This window comes from Adiantum capillus-veneris, chromosome 4 (genome assembly GCF_014529385.1).
Source record: "Adiantum capillus-veneris isolate H3 chromosome 4, ASM1452938v2, whole genome shotgun sequence".
Lineage (NCBI taxonomy): Eukaryota > Viridiplantae > Streptophyta > Polypodiopsida > Polypodiales > Pteridaceae > Adiantum > Adiantum capillus-veneris.
The window spans coordinates 178,073,162-178,090,881 of NC_140934.1; the positions used below are offsets into that span (position 1 = coordinate 178,073,162).

Consider the following 17,720-nt stretch of genomic DNA (forward strand, 5'->3'; position numbering starts at 1 on the left):
ATGATCTTCCACACCTCCAGAGTAGTTCAACAGGCAGCCACATTTACAAATTGTAGGAGGACCAGTAGAGGTGGTCACCTCCTACATCTACCTGGGAGTCACATTCACCAGTAGATAGGGGGGCCTTTCTCCATGGCACAGAGGCCGCCACTAGCAAGCTTAATAGAGGATATGAAGCATTGTCCATGATAGATAAAAGATTCCATTCGGCACACTTTCAAGAGCCCCGCACAAAGGGGTGGATATTTGACACATGAATCACTCTAGCCCCAATGTATGCACAGTAGTAGCGTGGGCACCATGATTGATAGATAGCCAATGGGTATTGTGATTTCTTTCTTGTTTTGAGGCAAGCACAATGTGCCACCGGACATCACCGAGGCAGAGATCCCCCCCCCCCCCCGCCCCCCATGGTAGTCGAGGAACTCCTCTAGAAGGTCTAATTCATCCAAAGAGTGAGAGAGCTAACAACTAGCAAACTCACACAAAGAGCATTTGAGTCATGTATACAGATATCAGAGACTGGATACAACAGAGCATGGTACACATAGATTATAGCATGGTTTAGAGCACACGGCCTTGACCTAGAGTGTTTGCCACCTTTCTAGTATGACCTCGACTCCCCTCAGCTTCATCTCTCACATATTCAGAGAAATTGCTAGAGATATAGAGGCATAGGGACACACTCCTTCCACTCCTAGACCCACCAAGGGGAGTGAGCCTTTAGAAGGCTGAGGCGAGCGAGGCTTGACGACGCCTATGGGCTACCAAAGGCCAGACCCCACAACTCCACCACAGATATATCAAGGAGATCCAGACTCAAGCACATCAAACTACCAAGGAGAGATGAGCCTAGATGATGGCTCACCCAGAGGAAAAATTCTCAAGAGAAGTTAGAGACACCTCCTTCTCTTGCCATTCTTATTGAAGATTTATTCAAAACCCACTTTGGCATGTCCGGAGTTATGGTCTATGGAGCACATAGAGTGCGGAAGCAAGGAGCTCCTCGCTACGGAGAACAGCCAATTGTATGCACCATGACGGATGATACCAAACAAAAGAGTATCCTTGATAATAGTTCACAATAGGTGCTCCTCTTGAATGTATGTATCATGATGTTTATGTCCAGCAGTTCCCTCGCGGCATTGGCGCTGTGCCTCTGGGGCTACACTCCGTGAGTACCCGCCACACTGGCCTTGTCATCATGAATTCTACCTCCCTTGTTGAGACCCTTATGGATGTGGGACGCTGGGCAAAAATGTTCCCTTCCATTATCTCTTGAGTTCACACTATTGAGATCCTCTCTACAGACATTGATGAAACTTTTGATGGCGCCATTCAACTGATGTACTCAAAGTTTCAGTTGCCTACACCACTGGTTCCCATTCGCGAAAACTACTTATTGAGATATTCGAAGTGCATAGACCATCTAGGGTTTGTTGTAGATGTCTCGATCGATAGTCTACATGAACCCGCCTCTTTCATTGTTACAGTGCAGAAGGCGTCCTTCTGGCTGTGTTATTGAGGAGATGCCCAATGGATATTCCAAGGCCCCTTGGGGTGGAGCATGTGGAAGATGATTCTAGAGGGGTTCACAATTTGTACTAATTGTCTGTTAACAGTGGTATGGGATTTGGTGCTCAGCAGTGGCTATGCACATTGCACAAGCAGTGTGAGAGAATTGCAAGTGTCTTAGCAAATAATGTACCAATTGGAGATATGTATGGTAGTTCCAGTCTCCCTTACATAACAGCCTCGTTATCTTGTGTGCTGCAATGGCAGAGTGGGTGGTTTGTGTTGGTGGTAAGAGTTAGCACTAAACCTTAAATATAATGATTTAAGACTTAGACTTTAGGCTTTTGGTAGTTTTTTTCTTTACTTCATTTTATTTTTACACCCAGACAATGGATTAAATCCACAAACATTGTATTAATTTGCTACTATTATTAGTCTATTGCAAAAGGATATTATATTTTATGTATATTTGATTATTCAAGTGCTCTTTATGAGCTTTGGTCATTTATGATTGACCGGCCAGTTTGTACTCACATTGACCATTCATTAAATCTATAAATAGAATACATGCAAGAGGGAAATGGTCACTCTTGCACGGGGGGAGATTGCACCCAGTGCTAATGTGTTTATTCTCTCCTCTCATCCCTTCTCTCTCACTGTGCCGGCATAGCACTCTGCTCTAGGAGGTGTGTCTGCATGTGCTCTTTCGCTCCCTCCCGCTGTCTATCTCTCTCTGTTCGTGTACATCGTCGATCATGTGCTAATGGATACATCAGGTATACAATTTTATTAGTTTTATGGCTTGCAATGTGTTATTTTGGTATTATGCAGGGCATACAAGATTTCGTTTGTAGCACTCCTATGGTCAAAATGACTATAAACAGTGATTTAGGCACTCAAATTTGCAATTAAGGCTCACAGACGTTGTGAGCGGGATGGAAACACACAGAAAGCCTCTATAATGACCCGACACACACTCTTGGAATGATACACACACACACACTATGGGGCACCACTCGGCTTACACAACCCGCCTGGCCGAGACAGGAAACATACACAAGGAGTGAGAAGAGAGAGATTTCCCACTTGCCCACTCACCACTCACATACACAACTCACACACACACTCTCAATTCAGATCAAAGGAGGAAAATTTCTATTGTTTAGACTCAATGAAGCTCAGCCCAACACCAATGGGACAAATAGGTTACACAGTATTGAGGAAATACACCAGATACAACCACAAAGTTAAGCAGAGGCTTCACTCACCGGAGAAGATTACACAGAAAAATAGTAGAAAAAGAGTGAGGAATTTGGCCATCGCGTCCAGAATGGCCCAAAACCCCAGTCTACAATGTCAAAGTGCTCAAATCCGACCTCGGATGAGCAGTTTACGGCCAAATTAGGCTCCAAAATGGACAAAAAACACAGTTGCGGCTGTTCCTCCTCTCTTCTCCATGTTTTTTCTGGTCTTCCCTCAGTTTTTTCAGTTCCCACACTTAGCTTTATTAGTTGGGCACCCTTGGCCTTTTAGATGACCTCAAACGGACCCCGAACAGGCCAAAAACTAACCTCGTAGTGCATAGTTGTCACCTTTTTGCATCATCCGCACACCTGGCACTCATTTCTTTTCAATAATGTATCTCAAAACCACGTGAAGTGGCCCCAAAAAGCGGTCCTAATGATGACCTTTCTGCAAACTCTCACAAGAAAACACCCACGTTGTGTCCGTTCTCATCCGCGTGCAAATATTGACCCCGTTTGCCCTCCTGACGCCACTAGATGCCATCTGACGCACCTGCTTACCTCATGTCGTCGGCCCGTGGATAGCTTCCTCGAGAAGTTTTACGTGCAACCAAATCCTCCTTATTGTAGAAAAAACAGAGTGGTACTGGTAATAGTGAAAATCGATGCACTATGTACACCCTGTCCTATCTGTACACATGTGGGCCCCACGTAACCACCTGGCTTTGAAAAATGGGCAATTCTTTATTTGATGCACCATGCATGTATATGTACATATGCGCAATCCCTTGCTCCAAAAAACTCCTGACATAATTTGCCCATCCCCTAGCCTACTAGATCATTCATGATCGGCAGCAGCAAAGAGAGATATGAGACTCGCCGCATCACAGGTCTCCTCATCCCTCACCAACACTGCTTGATCCACAGACAGCTCATCTTTCTCCACCATCATCAATCTAGCATGATACAATTTAAGACGCAATCCATTTACTCTTGACTTATGTAGAACACCATCCAGGTTAGCCAGCTGATATGTGCCATTTGGAAAACACTCTCCTACCTTGAAAGGGCCTTCCCACTTAATTTGAAACTTCTTTTGGAAGGTGTTGTCCAGCTTACTGTTGTAGCGCAAAACCAAGTCATGTTTCTTGATACCCTTACTTTTGACCTTTTCATTTATCTTTGCCAAAGCCTTATCCTGCATCTGCCCATAATGCTCCAATGTGCTCATCCTATCCAACTGGACCTCTTGTAACTGCAAGAGCCTCTCTTTGAATGCATCACTAGGCGGCCCAAGCAACTTCTCTAACATCTTGATTGCAGGCAACTGCAGGCAACTCTACCTCCACAGGCAATAGTGCTTCCTTTCCATACAACAAATGAAATGGAGTAAACCCTATACCTGTCTTCACCAAAGTACGATAAGCCCATAATGCACTAGGCAATTCCAAATCCCAATTCTTTCCTTGGTGCTCTGTCACTTTAGAAATAATTTGTACCAACTCACCATTGAATCTTTCATTTAAGCCATTACACTGCGGGTAATAAGGAGTGGTATGCTGGTGCCTAATCTTTATCTTTGTGCATAAGAAGTCTAGTAGTTTAGCTCTAAATCCTGGCCCCTTATCTGAAAGTAGCTCTAATGGCACCCCAAACTTGCAACATATTTCATCATACACAAATTTTGCCACATCCTTTGCAGTGATCTGTTTTACTGCTATAGCCTCTGCCCATCTAGAGAGATAGTCCAATGCTGTCAAGATATAGCTTTTGCCCCTACTTGTGATAGGTAACAGGTCTATTACATCAATCCCCCACTTTTCAAACACATCAAATGCCATAATGGTTTTTCGTAGCTCTAGCTTCAACACTCTCTTCCCAAATGCTTGACACCTATTGCAAGACCTACACCAATGGTGAACATCCTTGTGCAAACTAGGCCATACATACCCCTCTTGCAATATCTTATGCAAGGTGATCTTTAGAGCAAAATGGCCACCACATGCGCCTTCATGATTCTCTTCCAACACTCTGTAACGCTCCTCCCGCCAAGGTACACGTCTCAACACGAGATCAGCCCCTTTCATGTATAAGACATCACCAATCAATTTGTACCTATATGCTCTACGCACAAATCCATACTTCTTAGACTTCCGAATCTCCTTTGGAATGATTCCTGTTAGCAAAAACTCCTCTTCTTGAGCCAAACTTTCCCAGCCATGATAAAGAGGTAAGGTGGTCCTCAACACAAATAGCTCCCCAATCATGCCTTGAGCTGCTTCATGTGCCTCTCCATTTAGAGCATGTTCAATGTGTCTGATGATCCATGCTTCGAACTTTTTTAACAGGCCTTTAATTTTGAAGCACATTTCCTTCAATGAGGTGTTCTTGCTCTTCCACACACCCAGCACTTGCTTCACCACTAACAAGGCATCACCTTTTATGCTCAACCTTCAAACCCCATGCTTAAAACAAATGTGTAATCCGGCTTCCAGAGTAGCATATACCATCTGCAGATTCTCATGGTGTTCAGCCCTACTGCTAGTATCCCTCTCTTGCATACTAGCTTCCCCTCTAGATCATAAAGTGCTATACCCCCTGAAGCTGCATCATGTCTCTTTCTGTATGAACCATCAAAGAACAACACATGTGCATTGCTAATCTGTGGCACTTCTTCAACTACCTTTCTCACCATCTCTTCCTTAACAATAAGGGGATTCTCCTTGTAGGTCAACAAATCAACTAGGGTAGCCCTTGTACTATCTTCCACTAGAAAAGAGAACTCAAACTCTTGCAGCTCAATTACCCATTTCTTCAGCACATTTGACATGTTAGTACCATTAAGTAATTGTGGCAAAAAGGCATAACTCGTCAAGAAAACAAAAGGCCGTGGTAGCAAGTAATGAAGAAATCGTTGACAAGCAAATATTACACTGGCCATCACTAGCTCTACTTCTGAGAACTTTTTGTCTGCTACCAACTTCACTCGGGTTGCACAATACACTGGCCTCATATAATGGCTGCCCTTCCCCTTTTGCAATAGCATGGCTCCAATGGCATCATCCCCTACTAATGGATTTACATAAAACACTTTCTCCCAATCAGGAGCCTACATGGCTGACAACCCCCCTAACACCTCTTTCACCTCTTGAAACACTTCTTCACACTTGTCATCCCATTGCAATGGATCATGCTTAGCCACTTGCTGTAATGGATAAAGAAGCTGCGAAAACAATTGAATAAACCGTGACATGTACTTCACTTTGTGTATAAAATTTACCAATTGCTTCGTACTCGTAGGTGATGGAAGAATAATAATAGACTTAACCTTATCTGGATCAGCCTCAATGCCATTTTCTGACACCATATGGCCCAATAACTTCACCCTTGGCTGTGCTAGATGACATTTCTTTGGATTTAGTTATCCTCCACATTCATCATATCGAGCCAATACCATCTGCAGCTTCTCATGGTGTTCAGCCCTACTGCTATAAACACAGAAGTCATCCATAAAAGCTTTAACACAACTACCAATGACTAGTTCCAAAACCCAATTTGCTCTCTCTTGATAGAAGGAAGGTCCATTTGACAACCCAAATGGCAATACTGTGTAGCAATAGCGTCCCCATGGCGTAATAAAAGTGGTCTTTGTGCGGTCTTTAAGAGCAATCTTCAATTGAAAATAGCCTGAAAAACCATCACACACACTGTACCTCTCATAACCTGCCACTGAATCCAAGATCTGATCGATGAATGAAAGAGGATATGGGTTCTTCTTAGTGGCTGCGTTTAAGGGTTTAAAATCTACACAAATTCTCCACTTCCCATCCTTCTTTGGACTGACTACAACTGGACTCACCCATTCTGTGGTCTCCACAGGGACTATGAACCCTGCCTTCAACAACTTGTCCACCTCTTCTTGCAAGGCTTCCATTTTCTCTTGACCCATCCTTCTTAGCCTTTGCCGCACTGGCTTAGCACCTTCTTTCAGCTCTATATGCATCTCTTCACCCTTGAACCCTCTGATCTCTTCATATGAAGTAATGAACAAATCAGGAAAACTAGCTAGCATGTGCAAATATATATCCTTCTCCATAGCTGCGAGGTCTCCACTGATCATTTGTGTCATCAATTCTTGCTTCTTTGACAACTCAACCTTGGTTTGCATCAGCCCTTCAATCACTTCATAAGGCCCTTCACTTTCATCTTCAACCTCATTCGCAAACGCAACTAAACCAAACTCTTGGATTTCTTTGTCCATCAAAATAAATGCAACATCAGCATCCTCATCACTGTTGGTAGTGCTATCACTGTCCTCATCTGTCACCGTGGAAGAGTCTTCATCACTAGACTCATCCTCATCTTCATAAAGCTCTTCTAATCGTTTCATTGTGTCCATATTATAAATCTTCTTGGTACCTATCTTTCCATAGAAGCTAATCGTACCATGTCACCAATCTTGAACAGCTCCTACTGCACGTAACCATGGTCTACCCAGTATAATAGGATATGCTCCCAACCCTGCTGGCATCACATGAAAATCAACCACTGCCTTTGCATCATATGCCTCCACTTCTAAGCTCTTTACAACACCCAAGGATTTTACTTTTTGATGGTTTGTCAATCTGATCCGAAAACCTGACACCCCAGCTACTGTGAGACCCATCTTCTCAACGCATGAGTGTGTTATGACGCATATTTGGGCTCCCCCATCCACATAACCTTGTCCCAAATTTTTCCTTTTATGCCACACATCTACTATTGGACAAATGTCTGGTAGCTCATCCATTGCCAACACCCTTACTGAACCTCTCTCTGGCTCTTTCTCCATTGGGTTAAGCATCCTCTTCCACTGTCGCTTTAGCTTAGGAACCATCTCTATAAGCTGCCCAAAAGTAACATCTGCCTTCCTGCTCGTCAGATCCTCCTTCAAGTCATAGCTTAATTGCCCATCCCCTAGTGGAAAATCTGAAACATGAAACTTTCGACGAGCTCTCCTTTTTCTCTTGGCCTTGACATCCTCGCCTTCATGGCTCTTTCCTTTCTTCTTACTAGGACCAGGGGCACTTCTTCCTTCCTTTTCCTCTGTGGTCCTCTTCCCAATAGGCATCACTAATGTATCCTCTAGCTTTGATGCCTTCTCCAAGGTGACTACACTTAGCACTTTTGTCTTTCCCTTTTCCTCCTGGGTCAGTCCACTGGTTCCTTCGTCTCCCTTAATTTCAATGCCATAATCATTTGACCTAGTTAACACCTGTCTTGGCAATGGATACATGTCTCCCCCCATCCTTGGTCTCTTATCACATTGCGGGCTGATGTGACCCAACTCTCCACAGTTGTAACATGTGGGCGTCTACCTCCAAAACCTACCATTGCTTTGTCCAACACCATTCCTAGGCCTTTCTTCACCTCCTGGCTGATTTGCATACCTCCCTCGACCTCGATTATTTCCCACTTGACCTAGCATGTTTAGGATGAGATTCTTCATTAAATCTACCACTTGCCTCATGTCTTGCCTTAGCCCATCATCTTGCACTGTTGTAGTGACCACTGTTGGCATAACTTGAGGAGTAACAGAAACCACTGGTTCATGATGAACCCCTGACATGCGACCTTGTGAAGAATTTATAGGCTGAAATTCAGACCTCATGGGCAAAGACTCCACCCCTAACTGGCTCATTTTCCTCAGCTTCCACTCTTTGTTTCTTGCTACCTCTAGTGCATCTTCATATGTCCTAGGCTTCTTTAGCTCCACTCTCCAACGTATATTCTCCCAAAGACCAGCCAAGAACCTGTCCTACTTCATCATGTCAGGCGGGGGTACCTGTGGTGCTAAGGCCTTGCACATCCTCTCCCATGCCAATGAGAACTTACGTATGTACGCATCTACTGGCTCACCTTCCTTTTGCACTAAACCCTCTACTTCTGGCCACACTTTGTCAGGATCTTCTATCTTTACAAACTCCACTTCCAATCCATGACTTAGATTGTCCCAACTCAATCTTACGGGTGGATCTGCTGCACGCAACTCCTCTTCAAATGCTTTGGACCAAACTCGTGCATCACTCTTCAAACAAATTTGAAGAAGACGTAACATCTGTGCTGGGTCATGGATCTGGTTGCTAATGCATGCAACCTCCATCTTTTCCAAAAAGTCTTCCACATCTTCATCACTTCTTCCATCAAACTCTGGATAAGAGAAAGCCATGGCTACCCAAGCTACGATGCTTTGAGAACCCCTTCGAACACACGTGCAAGAACCCAAAACTTCTCACTACCCAATCCCCAGAAACTTCAATGGAGCTCAACTTTAGATAAGGACGAACGCATGCACATCAAATGAGTTTTCATAGTTGATCATCGGAATTACAACAGGCAAAGGACATTCCAGTATCTCTCGTAATCTTCTTGGCCCGAACATAAAGACTATGCGCTGCTGGAAAAAGATCTTCCTGGACACATGAACATTAATCTAGATTCTTTGAGTTAAATGAAAAGGAGTGAACTGAGGTCCGTTTTGATCATCCATTAAAGCCAACCATGAAGCTCCCAAGAAAGCACACTTGTCTTATCCTCTGATTTTGCCAAAATTTCAGCAGCATAACAGAATAAATGGCTCAAAAGACCAAAAAACCAGCCATCATATCTTGGAAAAATTTTGGCAGAGTTTCCCCAGAAGTAGAGCAGCAGGAACCCAAAATATAGACTGTATATGTATGCATAAACTGCGAACAATAGAACCCGAGCATCAAACAGGAATCACTAATACATAGCCTATGGTGAGGTCACGAAAAGGGTGCTCCAGCTGCCTGTATCACCGAAAGGATCTCCACATTTGAGAATCCCCCAGCTCAATAAAACCTCACGCTATCGACCCTCACACGAAGGCTTATGAAAATCTCGTATAGTCAAGTCTCAGAAATGACTATCTTCCAAACCAAGTCTCAAAACTGGTTGGGACTGCCAAATAAAACCATATATGGCTCCACAAAGGCGTACCATGGCAGTTTCCACAAGTAACGTACAATCCAACAGAAAATGCGCTCAAACACTCGCCAAATGATGCATACCCACAACAACTGTAAGTGACATCACTGCTAGTATATCACTATACTCCAGCTACCTGTACCTGTGTGAATCACCTGTACCTGTACCTGTCCCTGTAACATGTAACCTGTAACCTGTAATCTGCAATCTGCACCCTGTAATCCCCAATCTTGAAGCTTGAAGCTCGAAGCAGAAGGTACTCGAAGAACATCCTCAGTGGGGGCGCCAAAAGAATGTGAGTGGGATGGAAACACATAGAACGCCTCTATAATGACCCGACACACACTCTTGAAATGATACACACACACACACTATGGGGCACCACTCGGCTTACACAACCCGCCTGGCCGAGACAGGAAACATACACAAGGAGTGAGAAGAGAGAGATTTCCCACTTGCCCACTCACCACTCACATACAAACACTCTCAATTCAGCTCAAAGGAGGAAAATTTATATTGTTTAGACTCAATGAAGCTCAGCCCAACACCAATGGGACAAATAGGTTACACAGTATTGAGGAAATACACCAGATACAACCACAAAGTTAAGCAGAGGCTTCACTCACCGGAGAAGATTACACAAAAAAATAGTAGAAAAAGAGTGAGGAATTTGGCAAAATGGACAACACCATCGCGTCCGGAACGGCCCAAAACCCTAGTCTACAATGTCAAAGTGCTCAAATCCGACCTCGGATGAGCAGTTTACGACCAAAAGAGGCTCCAAAATGGGCAAAAAACACAGTTGCGGTTGTTCCTCCTCTCTTCTCCACGTTTTTTCTGGTCTTCTCTCAGTTTTTTCAGTTCCCACACTTAGCTTTATTAGTTGGGCACCCTTGTCCTTTTAGATGACCTCGAACGGACCCTGAACATGCCAAAAACTGACCTCGAAGTGCATAGTTGTCACCTTTTTGCATCATCCGCACACCTAGCACTCATTTCTTTTAAATAATGCGTCTCGCAACCATGTGAAGTGGTCCTAAATAGTGATCCTAATGATGACCTTTCTGCATAACTCTCACAAGAAAACACCCACGTTGTGTTCGTCCTCATCCGCGTGCAAATATTGACCCCGTTCGCCCTCCTGACGCCACTAGATTCCATCTGACGCACCTGCTTACCTCATGTCGTCGGTCCGCGGATAGCTTCCTCGAGAAGTTTTACGCACTACCAACTCCTCCTTATTGTAGAAAAAACACAGTGGTACTGGTAATAGTGAAAATCGATGCACTATGTACACCCTGTCCTACCTGTACACATGTGGGCCCCACGTAACCACCTGGCTTTGAAAAATGGGCAATTCTTTAATTGATGCACCATGCATGTATATCTACATATGCGCAATGCCTTGCTCCAAAAAACTCCTGACAACGTGTAGTTGCAAACCACAACAAAACTGACGATGCTTACGCTTAAATGAAAGAGCAAAGACAGAGGAACACAATGCAAGTTTTGGAATTTAAAATTGATTATCCAATCCTTAGAAAAGTTGATTACAAGTTGGAGCAGCTTCGTAGCTTGAGCGTACGTACAACAAAGTTCTTTCTTCTCTAGAGATAAGGCTTCTTTCACATTAAAGTTATTGATCTTTATACCTAGGGCATTCTAAATGGCCAGTGAGTGACCGACTCACATGGACCTTTACAAATGTCATGACCGAATCACAACTCAAAGAATTGATCCACTACTATGAAATTAGGATTACACAGAGTATTACTACACTAGCTCGTAAAACTAATAGAGTACAAATGTGGTGTCCGGCTACGTGTCCGACCAATTGGGGGTGCCCGTTCGTGTTGAGCTTATATGTGAAGCTACTCAATATATGGCTTCTCTATATATGGCACCCAGGTCCCCTCTATATATACATCATCTCATGTGTGTATTCTACACACTTTGGGGTTCTACTTCTGTGTTCTCTCCTTCTCTCTCAACATGGTATCAGAGCAGTACGTTTTTGTTTTCCTTTTTTCTCCTGATCAAAATCGATTTTGCAGAAACTACCCGCCTGAGGGATCGGAATCGATGTGGTCTACAACTTTGCAGAAGGACGTTTCTTCAAATTCTGCACCGATTTTGAGTTATCGTTCACGGACTGCGTACATACCTGAAAAACAGCTTCCGCGTTTTGTTTTTGATTTTTCTGCTAATTGGAAACGATTTTGCAGAGACTGGAATCGATGTGGTCTACAACTTTGCAGAAAGAAGTTTTTTCAAATTCTGCACTGATTTTGAGTTATCGTTCGCGGACTGCGTACATACCTAAAAAAGCAACTTCCGTTTTTTGTTTTTGATTTTTGTGCTAATTGAAAACGATTTTGCAGAAACTACCCGCGCAAAAGACTGGAATCGATGTGATATACAACTTTGCAGAAGGAAGTTTTTTCAAATTTTGCACCGATTTTGAGTTATCGTTCGCGGGCTGCGTGCATACCTGAAAAGCAACTTCCACTTTTTGTTTTTGATTTTTGTGCTAATTGGAAACGATTTTGCAGAAACTACCCTCAAGAGAGACCGGAATCGATGTGGTCTACAACTTTGCAGAAGAAACTACCCGCGATGGGGATTGGAATCGATGTGGTCCATAACTTTGCAGAAGAAAGTTTCTCTAAATTCTGCACCGATTTTGGGTTATCGTCTCGGACTGCGAATATGTTTGAAAATCAAAATTTTATTTTTTGCTTTTGATTTTTCTCATAATTGAAAACTTCTCAATCATATATTTGTTACTGACGTAACTTTGCTGCAGAAGCCAGTTACACATCGTTCCGATTCTGTCGAGCCGTTGATGATCGTCCAAATTCTATCGAGCTACTGTTGGTACATGATCTTTTGTTATATGATATACTCGTTCATTGATTCTCGTATAATTATTCTTTTAGAGATATAGTTTACGTCGTTTTATTGATAATTTCTCATTGATACCATAGTGATTTTGATGGTACCATGATGATGTTTTGTTAATACTTTGGTCATGGTGATTTTCGTTGATACCATGATGATATGTCATTGATACCATGGTTATTCTCGGTGGTGCCATGATGATATTTCGTTGATACCATGGTTATTCTCGGTGATTCCATGATGATATTTCGTTGATTCCATGGTGATTTTTGTTGATACCATGATGATGTTTTGTTGATACCATGGTTATTCTCGGTGATACCATGATATTGTTTCGTTGATTCCATGGTGATTCTCGGTGATGCCATGATGATGTTTCGTTGATACCATGGTTATTCTCGGTGATGCCATGATGATGTTTCGTTGATACCATGGTTATTCTCGGTGATGCCATGATGTTGTTTCGTTGATACAATGATTATTCTCGGTGATATCATGATGCTTTTCGTTGATACCATGATCATTTATTCATTTTTATTGATATAATGATGATATTTTGTTAATACTTTGATGGTATTCATTGATCACTACATTGATAAATGTTGTTTTATGTAGTATATACACATATCATTTGTATCACGTAATCACACATTTTGTACTTTTACGTTTATACTTTATGTACCATATGTTGTCGTGCGTATATATGTCGTCAAAAGAGTGGCATCGCGAACCATCTCTTATGGCATTGTGAACGTAATTATTTCATTAACGATGCTAATAATTTTCATGACATGTTTTTTTTTGGAGTCTATGATCTATGTAGGATTGATCAAAGAATTGATTTTATGAAGACAAACTTGGTGACAATAAAAGATTTATGAAGATATGTTTGGTGATGCCATATTGATGACAACATGAAGACATGTTTGGTGATGCGATATTGATGACAAGCTACACAGCAGATTCACGGAGACACTTTTGATTACAAGCTAATCGATAGCTTTTACACCTCTTTATTGAACCTTTGTATTCATTATTGTATTCATAGGATAGGAGTAATGTAACTCCTCATAAAACATTCATTGTAAAAGGAGTGATGTAGCTCCTCGTAAACATTTGTATATTCAATGATTTTTATAATATAACGGTGGGTGTATATAGAGCTGTGGGTTTTTCCCTTGATCCCCCAAGGGTTTTTTCATCCACAGTTAGGGGCCCTTATTTGAGCGGGGGTGTTGAGCTTATATGTGAAGCTACTCAATATATGGCTTCTCTATATATGGCACCCAGGTCCCCTCTATATATACATCATCTCATGTGTGTATTCTACACACTTTGGGGTTCTACTTCTGTGTTCTCTCCTTCTCTCTCAACAGTTCGATCTATCCTCAAACATCCTAAGATGAGATTATATGAAGCAAGTGATTGTATACTCAAAATAGGTTGGGATGATCATGTGGATTGTTTATCTATGCATGCTTATATTTCCAAGTGTTAAGCTAATGAGGCAACTGTTGAGGAAAAATGTAAGAGAGACAATGCAGATATAGGTACTTTAAAAAGAGCTACAAGAAGTGGAGGTAGAATTGACAGAGTTCCTCCTCACGTAACTTCTTCAGAGGAGATGCCTCCACATAGATCTACTATGGAAGACAAATCTACAAGGCAGAAGAGTGAGCCGCCTAAAGGGAAAGCACACTTCTCAACTTACAAGCTTCAATCATATATTGAGTTTTCCACAGATCTTAAAAAGGTCTCAAAAGATAAGATTCTAAAAAATAAGGTAGGTTTTGATGTGGAGAGGAACTTACCATTGCCAAGAGTGAGTTCCATGAATAAATAATTTAGATCATGAAGAGGAAGCAACAAAGTCTTATAGAGTAAAAAATATCTATAGGGAGATGATATGCCTTAAACATGTATGCTATACATATACAAAATAAAGATGAATATGTAAGGGTAATAGGTTGCAATCTCCTTTGAAAAGAAAAGCATGTGCATTTTGTGGATGATGAGGATATGAGGCTACTCATAGAAACTATACATCTAGGAGACATTGGGCAAGAGCAATCATTAAAATCTTGGTGAAATTTGGAGATGTGGAGGAGCCATACATTGCAACAATAGATCATGACTCAAAAATCAACCTCATGTCCAGAAGCATTTACCAAAAGGGAAAATGTCCTATTGATATAGATCATGGTTGAATGATCCATGTAGGTAACAACTCCTTAGGAGAGCAATTTGGGTCTTGTCTGAATGTGAAGGTTACCATTGGAGATATAAAGGATGGAAAAAACCTTTTTTGTGCTAGAAATATCATTATATCCTCTAACTCTTGGAGAACCCTACATTATTGCCACTCAGATGGAAATAAAAGTATTGGATGATGTATCGGGTTATGCCGGTGCCAAGAGTAGGGATGGAAACATTCTGACAAGGTATATGGATCACAATCCATCATGACCCAAGTCACAAAAATTGCAATAGAGAATTCCAAACAAGTCACCCTAAGGAGAAATAACACTCTCCTATGCTAACGTGTACACTTGGTGACACACATGTGTCAGAGTCAACCTTGTCAAGCTTTTGCAAAGAAAATTGACCTTGCCAAAGCGTACATCTGATTGGAAATCCTTAGATTGCCCAATCTTGAAATAGATAACTCAGTAAGCTTAGATATCAAATTTCATCTTACGGCAAATCTTTACTCGACCGAAGCAATATTTTATTGTCAAGTTGGCATTGTAGAAAATCTTGAAAAAGTGAATAAGTTCAAAATTGAAACTCAAAGGTGACATAGTTATTGGCTGCCCTTGGCATCAAAAGTCACATCATCCCATATATGTGGTGGCCAACATTGAATTCAAATCATATATGTGGATGCCAATGTGATTTGCAATGTGCTTCCGTACATATTTTTCCTGCTTTCTGGCAAGCTATGAATGCTTTGGAGTGATTAGGCATCCAATGCATACATAAATATGGAACCTTGCTCCTGAAAGCCTTGCTTTTTCCTTCAAAGTAGATACTATCCAATGAAATATATGGTTGCTAAAAATACAAGCCTTGCTCTTGAATAATTGGGACATAATAACATGCCTTTCATGTATTAGAACCTTATTCTAGCCTCTTAGTCTATACTAGAGGTCTACACAAGCCTTTATCATGGGTAGCTTCATACTGACTCATACTCCATAAATATCGTGGTTAGCCTCATAGAAAGTCGTACTCCATAGTCAAAACATGATCAATGTACCTTGGTCCAACGGAATCATACTCCTATTTGAAAACCCATGCATTGTTGAGACACCCATATGTTACCTTTGAAAACTCGTCAGATCACGCTTACTGACAATGGGTGGATCATATCCTTGTTTGTGTGCATTACTAGTAAAAAACTTGACGAGTACCTTGATCGTATGAGTCACATGTTTACCGTTCAAGATAGAGGCCTTGCATGTACATGCATGCACTACTAAGAAACCTTGTTTGCACTTGTTGTTGGATGTAGTTACAGCTTGACAAAAAACCCTTGGAACAAGCACCCCTTCCACTATAAGCAATGGTCTTGAAGCTTGCTTTCACTAATGAAAACAATTCTACAAAATTGAAATGAACGAGAAACATTAATTTTAAGCTCATTGTATTTACCGGCCATCAAAGACTTGTATATCTCCAGCTCCGTCAGATATGAAGCAATTGTCAAATTGATAACTGAGACATGAACCATATATATGAGAGTTGTGCAATTGCATACGTGTTTCCATAGTTTGTTGCATGCCTTGCATGTTGTACCCTTTCTTGCAATGTCATTCCCTCCATAGCCTGTGCAGACTTGGACAATTTTCCCACCTCATGAAGTATTTGTGTTGACTTATCTTCTACTATTGACACCTTGCTAAATGAATGATGATGCTCATACTCCTTGCCTTTGAATATATCCTTGATTTCCAATTGATTCTTCCTTCCTCAAACATTGACTTCTGCATGAAAGCTTGCAACATTTTTATTTCCCTGATGCCCTACATCGTGGGAAACAACTCCTAGATTGGGAGGTTTCCCCATGGGCACCCTCCCTTATTCCAATTAAATTTCCCTAAGTCCTTAGACTTGGGTGCTTGGAGTGTGAAAAGAAAGACTTCAAGCAAACATGGCAGCCAACAGCTCACCTAGGGGTTGAGAGAAGGTGCTCCCTTGCCCGCTAGAGTCTACTCTGGAAGTTGCTGTAGCTACGAGTTTTGTTCCTCTCCCTCTCGTGATCTCAGGGAGTCTGCCTATGCGTGATGTGGTGGAGATAGATTTTGGCTTTCTCCTTGGAAAAAACCCCTCTGCATGCCAGTCTTTGACCTCGTCCTCCTCAGCTTGTCAAGCGTCTCTACACACGCCCTTTGACTTCGATGGATTTTTTTGGGTCTCATCGGATCTTTAGGAGACATTATTGGTTGAAGGAGGTGTTGCCGCATGTTTAGGGGAGGGGCTCCAATCCTTCCCTCTTTCTGCTAGAGTGCTCTTCATTTGCAGTCAGACCAACCGTAGCCTTGAAAACTGTAGTCTTGAAAAGATGAAGAAAGCTTTGGTGAATTTTCAAATTGTGGTATCCCTATCCACTTTGTTTTTATCTTCTACCTACATAATGAAGAGAGCACTGAAAAGTTTGACCACAGTCCTTTCATGTGTGTGTGTTGTGCATGTGAGTGTGTGTGTGTTAGAGAGAGAGAGAGAGAGAGAGAGAACACATGAAAAACAATGCAAGGTAGTTCTCCCCTCCTCCATAGATTCCCTCTCCCCTAAGCTCTGATACCAATGTGAGACTAAGGGGACTAGAGCATGCCACTTCCCACCTAATTGTGCCCTATATAGGCCTTGCCTAGCTAATCTTTTTTTCTTGGTGTGAGTAGGTTCAAGCGGTCATTTTAGGCTTTTTGGCTAAACATTATTATTTCCTTGAAAGTAGCCTTGAGTAGCAATTGACTTATTCAATGCTACCCTCACTATTACCTTCAATTGTTGAGGTTGAGATTGTGATTGGTGTAGCCAAAGTGGATCTTTGACTTTGATGTGCTCTTTGGA

At 42.0% G+C, this 17,720-nt stretch overlaps 1 pseudogene; it reads left to right on the plus strand.

Moving 5' to 3' along the window:
• Positions 1-1,105: 1,105 nt before the first annotated feature.
• Positions 1,106-1,827, plus strand: LOC147460412 (homeobox-leucine zipper protein PROTODERMAL FACTOR 2 pseudogene; annotated as a pseudogene).
• Positions 1,828-17,720: the final 15,893 nt, after the last annotated feature.